The sequence below is a fragment of the Mus musculus genome, chromosome 6, assembly GCF_000001635.26.
Source record: "Mus musculus strain C57BL/6J chromosome 6, GRCm38.p6 C57BL/6J".
Classification (NCBI taxonomy): Eukaryota; Metazoa; Chordata; class Mammalia; order Rodentia; family Muridae; genus Mus; species Mus musculus.
In genome coordinates this window covers 93096471-93116839 of record NC_000072.6, presented here as the reverse complement: position 1 = coordinate 93116839, position 20369 = coordinate 93096471, and the positions used below count along the sequence as shown (strand labels likewise).

The following is a 20369-nucleotide window of genomic DNA, read 5'->3' as shown; positions in this document are numbered from 1 at the left end:
GAGCAATGACTATTTTATTGGCTACATGATGTCTTAATAGGTAAGTCTAAGATTTGATTGCAATAGCCTTTGATGTTAACATCAAATAATTTTGCCTCTCATGGAGCCCCTCACAATAGATGGCAATTAGTATTGTCTGAGAGCATTCAAAGGTAGAAATAGCTCAGAGGTGCTGACTGCAAAATAGCAATGTGAGATTAGGTTAGGCCATTGCACTTGAGGATCACTTTGATCTGGTCAGCTCTTCAGCATGTGGACATGCCCAATAGCAAGTCATTAATGACTGTCACTTGCACTGTGCACACCACACCCCCCATATGTCAGCCCCATATATTGTAGTCTATTCAGAAGCTGCTTCCACAATACAAGTTGTGAAAGCTTGCTAGAGAGCCATGACTCTCTTACATAGGACATCCAATGTCAGCCTTTGTTTTAGGGTGAGAGACAAATTTGCAGTGCACTGGAAAGTCTGAGCCCTTCTGTCTTTGCATCCCTATGCCTCCGGGTTTCCTTCCATTTCTGTACCATGGTTTCTTACTTGGGCCTTGCATTCCTTTGTGACTTGGGTTACATCTTTTGAACACTTCTCTTCTGTGCTGGATGTCCCATTCATAAACATACTTATTCCCCAGGCCACAGGCTGAATGCTCCATTCTCTTCATGTACTTTGTTGTTGTTGTTGTTGTTGTTGTTGTTGTTGCTACTGATTCTTCTGTCTGACTTCAAGAGAGACACCATGATATCCGTCCACTGTCTGTGGACATGGAATCTTGGCGATTTTGTGGGCCTCTGTCGTTTTGCCAGACAATGACCTTCTGTTTCTGACTCCAGGCTTTAATGCACAGCACTGAGTTGTGGTCAGTACTGACACCATTAGTGAATAAATTTAAATGGTATTGATTTAGGCCTAGTGGATATGGTTGCATGGACTGTGCTCTTTCCATCTTCGGGGCTACCGAGGAACTTAGAAAGTACCCCTAATGACATTGATTAGAAACATAAAGCACAATGGCTCGTTATTGGGTAAATAAATGAATAAATGAATGGAGGAATGAAAGAAAGCATTGGTCATTAACACAGAGTTATCTACTATGGTAAGCTATATTTGGCAAACAGTATCTCCTAGAAACTGTAAAATTCCATATGGTTATAAATTCCTTCATATGTCAGAGCCCCAATTATTTTGATATTACATGTATTCCAAATGAAAACCTTTTCCCCTTCATTTGAATTCCCAGAAGTACTTTTCAGAATCTTGAACTTGACCCTCCAGGTGACATGCTGACATCCTGTTTTGACTTTTTAAGCTTACAGAGACCTCACTTTTGATCTGCAGGGAGAATGAGCTAAAAGCTGCACTCCTTTGGGAGACAGAATGCACTTTCAATATAGCATTTTCTCCAGTGGGACCTCTTGAATGACAGCTGAAGTATTATAGTATGATAGTGAATGAAATGCAATAATCAGGGGAGGAAAATGTGACATCCAGAGGAAAGGTCTGGGTTGTGGTGCCGAGAGCTGGATTAGCAGCTTCAGATAACTACATGTCCACTTGGCTATGGTTACATTCTCTAGGTCCTCCCATAAGGGACCTCTGTTTCTGACCCCAGGCTTCAGTGCATCAGAAACTGATCCATGCTTGTCAGCAATGCCATTTATTGAGAAAAGGAAATGACTCAAGAATAAAACAAAGGCTTAAAAATAAAATGATACAGCTCAGAGGTGAAGAATTTGCCTACCATGAAGGAGGCTATGGTTTTGATCACCAGCAGGGCAAAAAGCAATCCTGCCTCCTACTCTCAGCCTCATTTTTATTTATTTGGGTGGGGACAGGATTGTTTTGAGTCTCATGTATCACATACTAGCTTTGAACTCACAATGTAGCTGAAGATGACACCAAACTTCTGTTCCTCCAAATTCTACTTCCCAGGTGCTGAGGCCTGTTTTCTGCACTGATAGAGGACACATGATTGACCTCTCACCTTTGGACATGCACACACACACACACACACACACACACGTATACACATGACTACCTATAAACACATGTAACACACTATTGATGACGCTAATGTAAAGGCATTTAATAAGAATGTTTTAGGGGCTGGAGGGATGGCTCAGCAGTTAAGAGCACTGATTGTTCTTCTAGAAGTTCTGAGTTCAATTTCTAGCAACCACATGATGGCTAAAAACCATCTGTAATGGGATCCGATGCCCTCTTCTGGTATGTCTGAAAACACCTACAGTGTACTCATAGAAATAAATAAAACTTTAAAAAAAAAACCAATATTTTAGCAATAGTATATGGGGAGAATCTCTTGTGTCCTGTATGGTTGCATCACTTGTCAATAAAAAACAAACAAACAAACAACTATGGCCTATAGGAAAGGGTAGAATAGAAGCTGGGTCACCTGGTAAGCAGAAAGCATTCTGGGATAGACACCAGAATGTGGAGGAGGTCAGAAGCACAGGAGCTGAACAGAGGTAACCAGCCATGTGGCAGAACTTAGCATAGAATAACGGGATGATTATATATATGAGCTAATCAGAGAACAGTCAAAGCTTGGGGCCAAGGTATTTGTAAATATAATCTGAGTCTCAGAGTCATTATTCCAGGAGTCTGGAGACAGAGAAAGCCTCCCTTTATTACAATAGTGCTCTTTTAGTAGAGATCAGCAAACTAGAGGTACAGGAAGAAAAGGAGACCACTAACGGGAGAACCAGGTTAGATCACTCATTGTTCGTGGCTGCTCTCATGGTTCCATGAAAGAATGAATCAGAACAAACTAGTTATAACAGACATTACACAGCCTACCAAGTCTAATGTGCAGTTTGTCTTGTCACAAAAGAAGTTTGCTGAGTCCAACCTATAATGACAACAGGCCTTTCTAAGAGAATGTTCAGTGCGGTGAGCACACTCAGGAGGCAAGCAACTCTTTCTATGTAGGTAGCAAGGAAAGGTCTCATCTCTGGATGCTGAAGATAGAGGCATAATTTGTATTTCACAATTTTCTTTTGCTCTGTAGTTTCTACAAGCAAGATGCATTGCTTTTATAGTAAGAACCTGAAAAATTATTGTGGGTTTTTTTAAAAAAAATCATCCTTTTGAAATTTTACCATGTTCCTTGAGTGTTTTCTTCACTACCATTAAGGATTTTGTAATGAGCTGGCTATGTACAAAGCAGCTTGGAGTGGGAGGGGGTGTATTCTGAAGAATTTGTTTCCTAATGCTCTCCCGCCCCCACCCTGAGTCAAAGGAAAATATGTAAACAATGTAGTGTAGATAAAGCCTCACTAGCTTTGGGAGTGAGTTATCCAACTGGCTATGAGAAGGGATTTTTTGCGGTTATTCCTGTGTCTCATCTCTTTCTGTTTCCCCCCAAACAACAGGAATCCTGAGATGTTTTCGCAACAGCTTGCTGTATATGGTTATACAATCTATGCTGAGAAATAAATGGTTTTATTTAGCCTGTGGGTGTCAGTGCTTCTTAAATTCCCCAGCGAATATAGAATATCAGCCCATTCTGCCTATAAAAATAACATAGCCATCACTACAATCATATAACTAAGAAGTGTTGGACAGCTCTCCCAAGAAACACCAAGCTCACAGTCAGTGCATTTTATCTGCTTAAGGAATTTTCAAGAATGATCCTGTCTGCCCATTCTTACCTGAGGCAGTAATGTGCTAGGAAAGGTGGGCACATGGCCAAAGAATGTTCCGCAGCACAAATACACACAGATATACATACATAAACACACACATACATAAGCACACATACATATGCACACACAAACACATATACACACACACACTCATCTCATCGAGGAGGCATGGTTCAGCAAGATGTCAAGTCTTACACACACACACACACACACACACAGAGAGAGAGAGAGAGAGATACGCATACACATATACACATATATATGCTCACATACACATACACATTTACTTATCAAGAAGGAATGGCTCAGCCAGATGTCAAGTCTTACACACACACACACACACACACACACACACACAGAGGCATGGCTCAGCCAGATGTAAAGTATTGCATCTGTGAAAGTGCAGAGTCCACCCTAAGCTCTGATCTCTAGAATATTTAGAATATTTAGAATAGCTATGTCCCCAGCATGCATCGCACTAGGGACACATACTTATTATGTTAACAATACTTGCAGAATGACCAAAGACCATGTTCTTCAATCCAAATCTAAGGATGTAGGTGGTATGACACTAAGAAATGTTCAGAGATCCTGACTTTTTTCCTCATCAAATCACTGACAGTATTAGCCAGAGTGTATAGAAAACACAGGCAGATTAATTTTAGGCCTTTGATGGATAGATCTATTCTGTTTTACCCTGGGATTTCTGGAGAAAGGTGTTCTCACCAATTTGTTTTTCTTTTGCTGTTAAATTAAACCAAGTATTATTGGATTTCTGACCATGGATCTGCTAGATGCTGGAAGATGTCTGTATTGATAATTGATCATTTCATAGTACTACACAGAATTATCTTTAGCATTTTGAAATTATTATTACTTAGTTATGCCAAACAAACACCTAGTTTTTAGCAAATGCTTCTATTTCATAGGTAGAACTGAATATCGTTACTATCTACAAATATAGTAAAAGAAAAGGTTAATTTGGGCTTTGGAACCAAAATATAAATGCTGAGACATCTTATTCCTGTTAGTGTGATACTTCTTTAGAAATGTGGTTAAGGATCTGGATAAAGGGGATGCTTACACACTGTTGGTGGAAATGTAGGTTAAGATAGCCAATGTGAAAATGTTACAGAGGTTCCTCAAAGAGCTAAGGTCAGAACAACCATGTGCTCAGCACACTTCTGACATGTCTGCACTTGCAATATCCATCATAATCAGACATGCCTACCAGGGCCTCTACTGATAGATGAATAAAGAGAATCTTCCTGCCAGCGCCCCACATGTGCACATGCACACCACATTGAGGTAATAGTCAGTCATAGATAAGAATGGATTTTTGTCATCTGTGTCAGAAATGGATAAAATTGGAAGAGACTTTCTTTAATGAACTATCCAGGCACAGAAAGATAAATATGGCATGTTATCAATTACCATGGAGGTTTAATACAATTGACTTCATAAAATAGAGTAGACTACAGGTCATTAAGGACAGGGATGTGTAGCTGCAAAGAGGTTATGTAATAGGCATCAATCCACAGAAATATATCTATAGTCAATAAACAGGAGGATTTCCCCCCCCTATGGTTCATGCTGAAATGACCTAATTGTTGCCTATAACATTCATGAGATGCTTCAAAATAACTAAAAGACGTTGATGCTTCCCAGAACATAGAGTGATAAATGAAGAAATGAAAATGCTAAATACCCCAATTGGATCATCATTTATTACATATCATGCGTTAACTTGCTATGCTGAACTCTGTAAATCTGGACAAATACATGTCAATTTAAAACACGTGAAGCTGACAGTTGACCCTCAAATCTTGGAAAGTTCTACTTGAAACACACTAGGAGATAAATCAAAATAGAACATATATTTAAACCTTTACAACTTCCTTGATTAAACATTAATGAAATTAGATATCTTACTGTTATCTTCCTTTTATAAAAATAAAACTTGAAATGGAGAGGATGAAGAAACATGCCAAGAATTCTGGGTGTGTATGCAATCCCGGTGCTGAGAAGGCAAAGATAGATGGGATGGAGATCGCTAGCCAGCCAGCCTAGCCTGCTTGCTGTGCTCCATGCCAGTGAGAGGCTGTCCTTCAAAAGAAAAAAAAAGTAGATACCATGAGACACTCTGCTCCTTGGCCTCTACATGCATGCATGCTTAAGCACTCAAATGTGCATATCCACATAAAACAAAATAAAAGTAAACATACTTTACTATGGCCATACCATGGCCATACAACCACAAAGAGGCACTATAAAGCACAACTTCTGGTATGGAGAGATGTCTCAGCAGTTAAGAGCACTGACTATTCATCCACAGGTTCGAGTTCAATTCCCAGCAACCACATGGTGGCTCACAACCATCTGTAGTGGGATCTGGTGCCCTCTTCTGGTGTGTCTGAGGAGAGCCAAGGTGTAATCACATACATAAAATAAATCAATCAAAAACAAATAAACAACCACACCAAAACTTCCAGACTGCAGGGCTGGATTCTCAGCTTGGTTCCTGTTGACATGGAGTCTGGGTGGTCCCTTGTGTCTTAGGAGGTGACATGTTCCTTCAAAATTGTTCAGCGGCCATTTGATGGCAGAAGCAGTTTTTCTTCCTCCCCAAGCTGTAACAATCAAACATCTCTGGACAACTAGTTCCTTGAGGGGTCAGATGTCCCTGGTTTAGAACTCCTGCTTTGAGTCCCTATCTCCAACACTATGCTTTTTGCCTTTTCAAGCTAGGTCATGGTCACCACTGTTCAGTGTCCCCAAGTAAGCGCTTCTCCACTTGTGCAGATCTGGACCACAGCATGTTCAATTCTCTCTCATTTACCTTGAAAGGAAATGCCAAGCGCCTCCTATCTGAGGTGACTTGGGAGTATGGATCCAAAGCTAAATTAATAAAAAATAATGAATTGCCCTGCTCTCATTACTGAAATCTGAACTAGAACTGGATCCATGTGCTCAAGGCGGGACTTCTAAAGGGAAGGCTGGGTGGGAAGACTTCAAGTTCAGAGTACTGGCCATTGCTCTTAGAGTTAATTTGATGAAGAAATAGAATAAGAATTGCAAAGTCATCAAAAATGATGGGTTTTTTTCCTTTATGACCCTTGGCATCAGAACAGAGAGTCTATTTTTGTGGGTTTTTTGAATTTCCAGAATAAAGGGAATAAGAATGTTTAGGTAATGTTTGGATGGTTTGGAGACTGTTCTTCCATTAGTGATAGGTCAATTAATATCAGAACAGTTCAAAGAAGCAATTATTTTAATTTATAAATCACTTCAGAGGTAGGAAGCTGCCATCCATTAATGTGGTTTTTACAAATCAGAGCGCTCATGGTTATGTGTGTTCGTGTGTGTGTTTTTCTCTCCATGTCATCCTATCTGGCCCGAGTTTCCAGACCAGATTACATACCTTCGTGATTATGTATTTGTCTCTAGGGCCATGCCAAAAATATAAAGCACTGAATCTTGCAATTTGAGCCCTGGCTGAGACCTCCTTCCTTTTTGAGATTTTGCTCTGCTGAGAGGTACCACTACAGGCCTCTAAAAGTCACCTTCTAACTTTACACTGTGAATGGCAGGGTCTGTGAGTGGAGACTCCTCAGTGGGTTATGCTGTTTCTTGGTGACAAGAGAGAACCAGAGTGATGGATGAGTAGAGGTAACAGTAGATAATTAGCTGGTGAGTTGCCTCCAAATGTCTTTGAAAGCCATGCAAATCAAGCATTTCTTTCTTTCTTTCTTTCTTTCTTTCTTTCTTTCTTTCTTTCTTTCTTTCTTTCTTTCTTTCTTTTAATCCTTTCATGGTTATTTAAATTTATTAATGACTGGAACTAGAGATCCAGGTGGCTCAGTCGCTAAGAGCACTTGCTGCTCTTGCTGAGGACTCTTGCTGATTATTCATACTTTCTCAGCACCCACATCAGGTGGCTCACAACCACCAGGAACTCCAGTTCCAGGGGATCCTGAACATTCTTCAGGCTTCTGGGGCACACGCATACAGGTTAAAATCAATACTCCAGAGTGAAGACAAAGCACCGCACTCAATAATAGAGCTATGAAATGGCTCAGGACAAATGCAAACTCCATGGAGAAGCCAACTAAGAAGCTGGGCATTGTGGGAACCCAGCTGACTCTCGGAGGCCCCCATACCTCTTTTGGAAGTTTTCAGAAGGAAAGAATTACCACTTCAAAGCTGAAATAAATATATGTTAGTCCAGTGACTTGGAGAACAGGGGCAGCTAGGAGGAATGGGAGGTATCACAAGGAGCAGGTGCCAAGGCCCAGAAACAAGAATTTCTGACAATCCCAGGAAGTGAAGTTCAAGAGAAGGAAGTTTAAGAAAAAAAAAAAGTGGGGGTGGGGGGAGGGAGGATGGGGCCTGCAATGTGAATAGGTATAAAGACATTAAATATTGTGATAAATTGTGATAGGGTTGCGCTGAGGACATTGGTATATGTCCTCGGGGATATGGCAAATTGGCACCTCCTTTGTGCTGAGGAATACTAGAGCAAGATTAGTGAAAAACAATGGGAACCAAAGAAAGCTGCTGGGAAAGGGATGGGGAGTGTGGTAGGGGACGTGGGCCCACGCCCATGCCAGTGAGTATGAGACCAAAAAGGGGAGCCTCTGATGGTTAACGGAAATTTCAGAATTTAGTTGTGACTCAATCCAGCTAATAATAAAGCCCCCACTAACCCTTTCCATTACATGTCTTTTACCCCTATTAATTGAGGTTATAATTCTGTTGCCAGAAACCAAGATGGTGGACACACACACACACACACACACACACACACACTTCCATGAGAAACCACAAGGTTACATAGCAGATCATTCTTTACAGAGAAGAGGTGACACTTTAGCTGTAACATCAGCAATAAAGACCCCACCAAGGTAATTCCTACACATGACCAAGGCCTTGGGATGGGGTGATGGTGATGTTTTGGAGAGCTGAAGTCCCAGGAAAGCACATTATGGGGACCCTCTGAACCACAGTGAGGCAGCTAGAGACCACCCTGGGGAAGACATGTATATGTTAGTCATTTCCTTAATGATTGGACATTGGCAGACCCATTCCAAAGGCTGAAATAAACCATCTGCTTTGAGCTATGCCATATCTGTGTGATTGCAGAAAATTGTTTATTATGAGATTCCTACTTCCTACCTCCAGCTGATGGAACCTTTGTTGCAATACATTTCAGTGGGAAAGTAAAGTAGATGGCCTGAGTAAGAAGAGCATTCATTAGAGCAATGATTATTCATACCCCAAGTCTAGGCTGCTAGGTGTGTCCGGGCTGCCAGGGGCTGCCAATAGTCCAAACTCTTTCTGGAAAGAAGAGCAAAATGGTGCCTCAGAGCACACTCAACTTTCCACTTTGCCAGAGGAACACGGCCAACACAAGTAGGACCTGTGTGAACTACGTGCCAGGTACCTCATCAGCAATTAACTCAATTCTTTAATTATGAAAAGTGTTTAGGAAACTGAAGTAATCAACAGAAGATCAGCCTTGGGGTTGTCTATGCTCCAAGGACCTGTTCTGCCATTGCCAAATCTCCTGTGCCATCTGGGAAGGAATGTAAGAATTTATAGAAAGGAGCTTGGGAGACCGTTTGGTGTGTAAATCACTTGCCACACAGCTGTGTAGATCTCCATTTAGATCCCTAGACGCTACACCAAAGCTAAACACAGTAATCCATGTGCTCTTATGGGAAGCAGGGAGGTGGAAAGTTTGAAGTATGGCCTACTGTATGCAGTAGTGAGACCTGCTGCAAATAAAGTGCAAGTGGAAGACCAAAATTTAGCTTTATTCTCTGACCTCCAGATCCCACACCCATATGGCCCCACCCACAGGAATTTACAGGCAGATAGTTGTGGGTGTGAGTTGTGAGTTCTGCTTCCTACTATGGCCTCAGGGACAAAACACTGCAATATCACTGTTAAGTCTCTAAACTTTCATTGTGCTGATAAAAGAAATGTGGGGACACTGGGTGGGCAATGTCACTTACGTTTTCGTGGCTTCCCATCTCCAGTGGCCTCTTCTCCTTTTCAGTAGAACCTCAAGTTGCATAGCTTCCTAATAAAAAGCCATCAGCAGTCCCCTGGAAGACAGAGCAGCCTGCTGGTAACTTGGTTTCATTTACCACCACCAAAAGATGGCAGTTAATCAAGGCATGGCATAAAGAAAACCATGATGTTCTCTCAACGATGAAAGACTTACCTAAAGGCTATTGTTTGTTATTGAAGTACTGTCAGAGTCTAGTGAAACTTAAAAATACAAAACAAGATGTGGGCTGAGCACATGGAGACTGAGAAGGAGAATTCTTAGAGAAGTTAATTTATGTTTGGCCCATCCAACGCATTACATCACACTGTTTTGAAAACATTATCATAGTACTATTAAATTTAATCTTGTGGTCCAACGACATTACCACATTCAAATCAAGAATACTTGTTACTGTGAAAGGTGTATTAATAACTTGAAACTTAAATATTCATTTATTTGGATAAATTTCAACCTTTTTTATTAGATATTTTCTTCATTTACATTTCAAATGCTATCCCCGTTCCTAGTTTCTTCATTTATTTGGATAAATTTCAACCTTTTTTTATTAAATATTTTCTTCATTTACATTTCAAATGCTATCCCCTTTCCTAGTTTCTTCTCTGAAAATCCCCTGTACCCTACCACCTCCCCCTGCTCCCAGACACAGCCACTTCCACTTCCTGGCTCTGGCATTTGCCTATACTGGGGCATATAATCTTCACAAGTCCAAGGGCCTCTCCTCCCATTAATGGCTGACTAAGCCATCCTCTGTTACATAAACAGATAGAAACACAAGCTCTGGTGATACTGGTTAGTTCATATTGTTGTTTCTTCTATAGGACTGCAGACATCTTCAGCTCCTTGGGTACTTTCTCTAGATCCTTCATCCCTGTGTACCATCCAATAGATGACTGTGAGCATCCACTTCTATATTTGCTAGACATTGGCATAGACTCACAAGAGAGAGTTATGTCAGGGTCCTGTAAGCAAAATCTTTCTAGCATATGCAATAGTGTCTCGGTTTGGTGGTTGTGTATGGGGTGGATCCCTGGGTGGGGCAGTTTCTGGATGGTCTTTCGTTCTGTCTTAGCTCTGAACTTTGTCTCTGTAACTCCTTCCATGGGTATTTTGTTCCCCATTCTAAAAAGGAATGAAGTATCCACACTTTGGTCTTCCTTCTTCTTGAGTTTCATGTGTTTTGCAAATTGTATCAGGTAATCAAAGTTTTGGGCTAATTTCCACTTATCAGTGAGTGCATATCATGTGTGTTCTTTTGTGATTGGGTTACCTCACTCAGGATGATTCCCTCCAGGTCCACCATTTGCCTAGGAATTTCATAAGTTCATTCTTTTTAATAGCTGAATAGTACTTCATTGTGTAAATGTACCACATTTTCTGTATCCATTCCTCTGTTGAGGGACATCTGGATTCTTTCCAGCTTCTGGCTATTACAAATAAGGCTGCTGTGAACATAGTGGAGCATGTGTCCTTATTATAAGCTGGAACATCTTCTGGGTATATGCCCAGGAGAGGTATTGCTGGATCTTCTGGTAGTACTATGCCCAATTTTATGAGGAATCACCAAACTGATTTCCAGAGTGGTTGTACCAGCTTGCAATCCCACCAGCAATGGAGGAGTGCTACTCTTTCACCACATCCTTGCCAGTGTCTGCTGTCACCTGAACTTTTGATCTTAGCCATGCTAACTGGTGTGAGGCAGAATTGCAGGGTTGCTTTGATTTGCATTTCCCTGATGATTAAGGATGTTGAACATTTTTTTCAGGTGCTTCTCAGCCATCGGTATTCCTCAGTTGAGAATTCTTTGTTTAGCTCTGTACCCCATTTTTGTCTAGGGTTATATGGTTTGCTGGAGTCCAACTTCTTGAGTTATTTATATATATTGGATATTAGTCCCCTATCAGATTTAGGATGGTAAAGATCTTTTCCATATCTGTTGGTGGACTTTTTGTCTTCTTGACAGTGTCCTTTGCCTTACAGAAGCTTTGCAATTTTATGAGGTCGCATTTGTCGATTCTTGATCTTACAGCACAAGCCATTGCTGTTCTATTCAGGGATTTTTTCCCTGTGCCCATATCTTCGAGGCTTTTCCCCACTTTCTCCTCTATAAGTTTCAGTGATTCTGGTTTTATGTAGAGGTCCTTGATACACTTAGACTTGAGCTTTGTACAAGGAGATAAGAATGGATCAATTCACCTTCTTCTACATGATAACCACCAGTTGTGCCAGCACCATTTATTGAAAATGCTCTTTTGTCCACTGGATGGTTTTAGTTCCCTGGATCAATTCTCATTCTTCTACATGATTGAGCCAGCTGAGCCAGCACCATTTATTGAAAATACTGTCTTTTTTCTACTTGATAGTTTTAGCTCCTTTGTCAAAGATCAAATGACCATAGATTTGTGGGTTCATTTCTGGGACTTCAACTTTATTCCATTGAGCTACCTGTATGTCACTATACCAGAACCTTGCAGTTTTTATCACAATTGCTCTGTAGTACAGCTTGAGGTCAGGGATGGTGATCCCACAAGAGGTTCTTTAATTGTTGAGAAGAGCTTTTGCTATCCTAGGTTTTTTGTTATTCCAGATGAATTTGCAGATTGCTCTTTCTAATTCGTTGAAGAATTGAGTTGGAATTTTGATGGGGATTGCATTGAATCTGTAGATTGCTTTTGGCAAGATAGCCATTTTTACAATGTTGATCCTGCCAATCCATGAGCATGGGAGATCTTTCCATCTTCTGAGATCTTCTTCAATTTCTTTTTTCAGAGACTTGAAGTTCTTATCATACAGATCTTTAACTTCCTTAGTTAGAGTCACACCAAGGTATTGTAGATTATCTGTGTGTATTGTGAAGGGTGTTGTTTCCCTAATTTCTTTCTCAGCCTGTTGACCTTTTGTGTAGAGAAAGGCCACTGATTTGTTTCAGTTAATTTTATATCCAGCTACTGCACTGATGTTGTATGTCAAGTTTAGGAGTTCTCTGGTAGAATTTATATATACAATATCATATCATCTGCAAATAGTGATATTTTGACTTCTTCCTTTCCAGGTTGTATTCCCTTGATCTCCTTTTGTTGTCTAGTTGTTCTGGCTAGGACTTCAAGTACTATATTGAATAGGTAGGAAGAAAGTGGACAGCCTTGTCTAGTCCCTGATTTTAGTGGGGTTGCTTCAAGTTTCTCTCCACTTAGTTTGATGTTGGCTACTGATTTGCAGTTTATTGCTTTTATTATGTTTAGGTATGGGCCTTGAATTTCTGACTTTTATCATGAATGGGTGTTGGATTTTATCAAATGCTTTCTCAGAATATAATGAGATGATCATGTAGTTTTTGTCTTTAAGTTTATTTATATAGTGGATTACTATATAATTGATGGGTTTCTGTATATTAAACCATCCATGCATACCTGGGATGAAGCCTACTTGATCATGATGGGTGATTGTTTTGATGTGTTCTTGGATTCGGTTTGGGAGAATTTTATCAACTATTTTTGCATCGATATTCATAAGGGAAATGGGTCTGAAGTTCTCTTTCTTTGTTGGGTCATTGTGTGGTTTAGGTATCAGAGTAATTATGGCTTCATAGAATGAATTGGGCAAAGTACCTTCTGTTTCTATTTTGTGGAATAGTTTGAGAAGAGTTGGAATTAGGTTTTCTTTGAAGGTCTGATAGAACTCTGCACTAAACCCATCTGGTCCTGGGCTTTTTTTGGCTGGGAGACTATTAATGACTGCTTCCATTTCTTTAGGGGACATGGGACTGTTTAGATCATTGATCTGATCCTGATTTAATTTTGGTACCTGGTATCTGTCTAGGAATTTGTCCACTTCATCCAGGTTTTCCAGTTTTGTTGAGTATAGCCTTTTGTAGTAGGATCTGATGATTTCTTTGATTTCCTCAGATTCTGTTGTTATGTCTCCCTTTTCATTTCTGATTTTGTTAATTAGGATGCTGTCCCTGTGCCCTCTAGTGAGTCTGGCTAAGGGTTTATCTATCTTGTTGATTTTCTCAAAGAGCCAGCTCCTGGTTTGGTTGATTCTTTGAATAGTTCTTCTTGTTTCCACTTGATTGATTTCAGTCCTGAGTTTGATTGTTTCCTGCCATCTACTCCTCTTGGGTGTATTTGCTTCCTTTTGATCTAGAGCTTTTAGGTGTGCTGTAAGGCTGCTAGTGTGTTCTTGCTCTAGTTTCTTTTTGGGGGTACTCATAGCTATGAGTTTTCCTCCTAGGAATGCTTTCATTGTGTCCCATAAGTTTGGGTATGTTGTGGCTTCATTTTCATTAAACTCTAAAAAGTCTTTAATTTCTTTCTTTATTTCTTTTTTGACCAAGTTATCATTGAGTAGAGTGTTATTCATTTTCCACATGTATGTTGGCTTTCTATTATTTATATTGTTATTGAAGATCAGCCTTAGTCCATGGTGATCTGATAGGATACTCAATATTTTTGTATCTGTTGAGGCCTGTTTTGTGACCAATTATATGGGCAATTTTGGAGAAGGTTCCATGAGGTACTGAGAAGAAGGCATTTTTTGTTTTGTTTTGTTTTTGTTTTAGGATGAAATGTTCTATAGATATCTGTTTCATCCATTTGTTTCATAACTTCTGTTAGTTTCACTCTGTCTGTGTTTAGTTTCCAGGATCTGTCCATTGATGAGAATGGGGTGTTGAAGTCTCCCTCTATTATTGTGTGTGGTTCAATGTGTGCTTTGAGTTTTACTAAAGTTTCTTTAATAAATGTTGATGCCCTTGCATTTGGAGCATAGATGTTTAGAACTGAGAGTTCATCTTGGTAGATTTTACCTTTGATGAGTATGAAGTGCCCCTCCTTGTCTTTTTTGATAACTTTGGGTTGAAACTCAATTTTATTCAATATTAGAATGGCTACTCTAGCTTGTTTCTTGGGACCATTTGCTTGGAAAATTGTTTTCCAGCCTTTTATTCTGAGGTAGTATCTTGTCTTTGTCCCTGACTTAGGTTTCCTGTATGCAGCAAAATATTGGGGTCTGTTTATGTAGCCAGTCTGTTAGTCTATGTCTTTTTATTGGGGAATTGAGTCCATTGATTTAAGAGATATTAAGGAAAAGTAATTCTTGTTTCTTGTTAGTTTGTTGTTAGAGTTGGGCTCTAACTGTTCTTGAGGCTCTCTTCTTTAGGTTGTTAAAGGATTACTTTCTTGCTTTTTTTCTGGGGCATAATTTCCCTTTTGTGTTGGGATTTTCCCTTTATTATCCTTTGAAGGGCTGGATTAGTGGAAAGATATTGTATGAATTTGGTTTCTCCATCTATGGTAATTGAGAGTTTTGCTGTGTATAGTAGCCTGGGCTGGCATTTGTGTTATCTTAGGGTCTGTATAACATCTGTCCAGGATCTTCTGGCTTTCATAATCTCTGGTGAGAAGTCTGGTGTCATTCTACTATGTCTGCCTTTATATGTTACTTTACCTTTTTCCCTTACTACTTCTAATATTCTATCTTTATTTACTGCATTTGTTGTTCTGATTATTATGTGTCAGGAGGAATTTCTTTTCTGGTCCAGTCTATTTGGAGTTTTGTAGGCTTCTTGTATGTTCATGGCCATCTCTCTCTTTAGGTTAGGGAAGTTTTCTTCTATAATTTTGTTGAAGATATTTACTAGCCTTTTAAGTTGAAAGTCTTCATTCTCACCTATACCTATTATCTTTAGGTTTGGTCTTCTCGTTGTGTCCTGAATTTCCTGGATGTTTTGAGTTAGGATCTTTTCATTTTGCATTTTCGTTGATTGTTGTGTCCACGTTTTCTGTGGAATCTTCTGCACCTGAGATTCTCTTCTCCATCTCTTGTATACTGTTGGTGATGCTTGTATCTATGGCTCCTGATTTCTTTCCTAGGATTTCTATCTCCAGATTTGTCTCCCTTTGGGTTTTCTTTATAGTTTCTACTTCCATTTTTAGATCTTGGATGCTTTTGTCAAATTCCTTCACCTGCTTGTTTGTGTTTTCCTATAATTCTTTAAGGGATTTTTGTGTTTCCTCTTTAAGGATTTCTACATGTTTAGCAGTACTCACCTCTATTTCTGTAAGGGAGTTATTAATGTCTTTCTTTAAGTCCTCTACCAACATCATGAAATATGATTTTAAATCTGAATCTTGCTTTTCAGGTGTGTTGGGGTATTCAGGACTTGCTGTGGTGGGAGTACTAGGTTCTGATGATGCTGGGTGGTCTTGGTTTCTGTTAGTAAGATTCTTATGTTTGCCTTTCACCATGTGGTAATCTCTGGTGTTAGATGTTCTAGTGTCTCTGGCTGGAGCTTGTTCCTCCTGTGAGTCCTTTAGCCTCTGTGAGCACTCCTGGGAGACCAGCTCTCTCCTGAGTCCCGTGGGTCAGAACACTCTCTGGTGGTCAACTCTCCTCTGGCATGGTGGGTGCACACAGGACTGAGAGTCAACTCCACCTCCTGACTGATGATGAAGGCCTGAAGGGACCCTGTCCAAGAAGCTCTGTTGCTTCTGCAGTCTGCGTGCTCTCCTGCCATAAATTTCAACCTTAATACTCTATATCTTGTCCACATTTCACAGAATCTTAATATTCAAATACAGCATGAAGCTGAGTGATCTTGAAAGAAATGTGGGTATGGACCCACTTTGTGATTAACCTACTATCCTGCTACCCTATTAACCTGCTGACCCTACATGACTTGGACTTAGTTTATAGTAAACTCGGAATTGTGAGACTGTCATTGGAGTCTCAAAACTACTTCTCAGCAGATGTTTGATCTTAGCACAAATTGTGTTGTCTTGAAACCTCAGGTTCCTTCTCTGAAAAGCAGGAAACAATATTTACCTTATAAGCTGTCATTAGACTGAGCCCTATGACAGTGCTTGGAATAAAGCCTACTGTGTATTAAGAGGTCAGAAAAAGAAGCCATTGTTCACTGTTAGCTGTGCTGTCTTTAGCTGGTCACTTTAAACAACCTGAACTTTAAATACTTCAGTTGTAAAATGCAAGTCTCCCTCTTGCTTCTCATATACTCCTATCCATTTTCTTGGAGTCTTGTGATAAAGCCTGGGATAGTTTTGAACTCACAATTCTTCTGCCTCAGCCTCTATGATATTAGCAAAATACAGGTTTTTGGAGTACAATCAGTGTTTCCTAATGTAATTATTTTTCTATGACTTTCAAATCATTTGTCATTTCTGTGAAAAATATAACACAGTTCTAAAAAAGAATGGAATCACCCTCTGCATATCTGTGTAAATTTATTAATTTAAAATCAATATTTCATTCTGTGTAGGTGAAGTGACTATTTGATGTAGGGATCAGAAGCCCTGAGTGATTAAAATCTGTAGTGAATATGTCCTGTTGACATAACCATGACAAGGATCTCAAAGCCTCAGCCTCATTAAATGGCCAAGCCTTCAATGGGCTAGGCTCCAGGAAATGGCAAAGCCTCACTTCCTGATTCAAATGTGGATGTTAACAGTGTGTGCAGAAAACGTCTAGCATAACTTTATCCCTGCAACAGATATTTATGTCCTGAAGACTGCTTCCCTACAGAGGCTGCTCCTTCTGAATTAGCTGCTGAGCCTGCCTCATTGGTTGAGGTGTATGTCATAACCCTGCCTTATTAAATTAGCTGTATGCACTAACCCCACTTCCCTGTCCAGATGTGTATAATAAATACATTGTGCAGCTTCTCCATCAGAAAGCCCAGTCCATCCAATCCCAGTTGTTCTAAGTGTGTGGCTGTCCTTTATTTCCTCACTGTACCAATAAGGTCAAGTCCTTGGATACATGTAGGATGTGGGCATTTGGCTTTTGTTTCACTTTGTTATTTTAAGACGAGTTCTTCCTATATCTATAACCCAAGGTGGCCCCAAACTCACTATGTAACCTAGGATGGCCTAGATTTGTTGCAGTTTTTCTTTCTACCTATAGAGTTAGAATTACAAGTGAGTACTGCCATATCCAACTAACCAAGCTGACTTTGAGAGCACAGAAGATCACTCCACTCACCTTTGCAATGTGTGGTTGTAGAAGAATCCATAACTGGAAGATAGACCCAGCCATAGACATCACGTTTGTAACCAATTAGTTATCAAAAACCCTGCACACCTGAGGCACCTCTGAAGCCATGGTGTCTAGGTATCTTATTTGTTCATAATGAGAAGTCTTTCATTTATTTGGTTGCATTTTGCATAATAGGTTCTCAGTGTAAATAATAAATGGGACATACATGTACTAAAAGCCAGGCGGTAGTGATGCATGCCTTTGGCTCTAGTACTCAGGAGATCCATGGCACACATTATTAAAATTTTTCATTTCAATTCTAAAACAAACAAACAAACAAACAAAGAAAACAAATAAAAGGGAGGCATAAGTGAAGAGAACGAAAAGTGATATACAGGGGTATTTGGAAAAAGGAAAGGGAAGCTAGAAATGTAATTAAAATTTTTAAATTTTAGTCTCATTATCTTTTCATTTCAAACACATCACAATAAAACACATATGAAAGTCATGTTTTCTGTGGAAGGGGAAAAGACAGAACTTGAAGCTAGACAGCTTGCAACCAAATGGTACTTTTAGTTTCCTGATGAAATGAGTGTTTAGCAACTATGTGCCTTCATCTTCCTAGCTACAAATCAGGATGAGAAAGCTGTTAATCTGAGTATGGTTATGAGATCTTTGGATGAGCTAATACATGAAGCAGTCAGAATACTTGGCATAAGCAACAACATCAGTTGTTCTCAACCTGTGGCTCGCGAATCCTTGGAGGAGTTGAATGATCCTTTTACAGGTGTTCCCCCAAAACCATTGGAAAACACAAACATCTACATTACAATTCATACCAGTAGCAAAATTACAGTTATGAAGTAGCAACGGAAATCACTTTATGGTTGGGGTCACAACAACAGGAGGAGCTGTATTGAAGGTTTCCAGCATTCAGAAGGTTGAGAACCCCTGAACTATACCATACTTTATCAAACAGGAGAGTGTATCATCTCAGAATCCCATTTTGTCCCTTAAGTCTCTAACCAGTCAGTTGAGGATATGTGGGTCCCAATTCTGTAACAGACAGGTGATGTATCTTGCTGGGATTTTTTTCTTCCTATAAAATTGTTAGAATATTGTCTCCTAAGTATGGTAAAAAGCTACATAGGCAAGAGGCTATATTTGAGCAGCTCTAAGCATCCCAGCACTCCACAGAAGTTCCTGCTGAGTAACTTGTAGCCGTGCAGCTAGTTAACCGAAACAGGCCATTGATGTGAGGACCAAATGTTGATTGGTAACTCTCCCCTGCATAAGTAAAACCATAAGGGAATAGAAAATCATTTCTCTTGCTACAGTTTTCCCACCAAGAATACTGAAGAAAACTAGACATAATGTGAATCCCATATGTCCAAATATGTCACTAATTCATTTGGCTATAAAAAGTAAGTCTCTCTGGCCTATCATATTTGAATCCATTTTTATCTCATATTCAGACTCTGCCTTTAAATCCCCACACACCTGCATCACGTTGACATCCAAAGCAAGCACGATTCCTTGAAGCCCAGGGGATTTCTGCCCCAGAAGAAGCTCCATGAGAAGAGAAACACAGTACTGAGATTGGAAGTAGAATGCACAGAGGAGTCCATGTGGCTAACAGACACAGCCTTCATACTAGGAGAAGCCCAGGGGGACGAATCAAGTGTTTGAGCTGCTCAAGCTGAATGACCAGGTGCTGCATTCTTAGGTCTCACATGAGAAGGTTTTTGGAAATGAAGTGAATGTAATCATGCTCTTAGGCTCATTACAGCAAAATTTAATAGATTATGGCTTTTAGCTTGAATGGGACCAGGTTTTGCTCTGTGGTTAAAAAGGTCTTGTGTCAAAGCTAGACTATATAGGTGGATGGGCAAGTCCTAACCAAAGCAACACTGGGTGGGGGGGGGGGTGATAAGGCCAAAGTCAAGTGCACTGTGCTTTTGTTCTGCTTAAGAAGAAGGCTCTGAAGCTGTCTGTGCTCATGCTTTGCTTTCTGCCTACTATCGGAGGACTATCCGTAAGGTAAACATTTTCTACGCAGAGATTACGTACTGTCCAAGAATCTACTTACATGTTTCTTATAAAGATTTTTACCATTTTTGTGTGTGTAGTCTGTTCACTTTCAAATAAATTAGTAACTTGTTAGAGAAAGCACAACATAGTCATGAATTGCTTGGTAACAGGGACAAATTCTGAGAAGTGGTGCATAGGTGATGGTGCTGTGGTGTTATGTGGCCACCATTTAATGTGCTTACACAGCCCTGTGTGGTACAGTTCATGACATACCCACTAGACAGTGTGTAACTTCGTATTTGTGATTCATCTGAAGCATACACCATGTGTGGTTCAGAGCTGTGCATATGAGATGTAAAATCAGACTCCACCCAGGCAACCCTGTCATTCTAGTGGGTTATGGCCGGCCACTGAGATCTATAACACTCCTTCTCCAATATCTTCTTCCTGAACCAAATCCATCCTGCTGACCTAGCTCAGGCTGTTAATTCAGGTGCACTGGTCTTTTCCCTCTGGGCAGTATGTTACCATTTTTCTTGCTGAAGTTTTCTTTTATTCCTCTCACCCTGCCTAGACCTAGATGGATAAGATGGGGGCAGAGGTGTTCTCT

The 20369-nt window shown here is 40.0% G+C and overlaps 1 long non-coding RNA gene across 1 annotated transcript in view; it reads right to left on the bottom strand.

Moving 5' to 3' along the window:
* Positions 1-5090: 5090 nt before the first annotated feature.
* The window catches only part of 9530026P05Rik (RIKEN cDNA 9530026P05 gene), a 171168-nt gene continuing 155889 nt past the window's right edge, over positions 5091-20369 (bottom strand). Inside the window, exons 2-3 of the long non-coding RNA NR_015530.2 lie at positions 9681-9773; positions 5091-5764 (exon numbers count right to left, since the gene is read on the bottom strand). This is a non-coding gene — a long non-coding RNA (RIKEN cDNA 9530026P05 gene). The remainder of the gene's footprint in view (positions 5765-9680; positions 9774-20369) is intronic.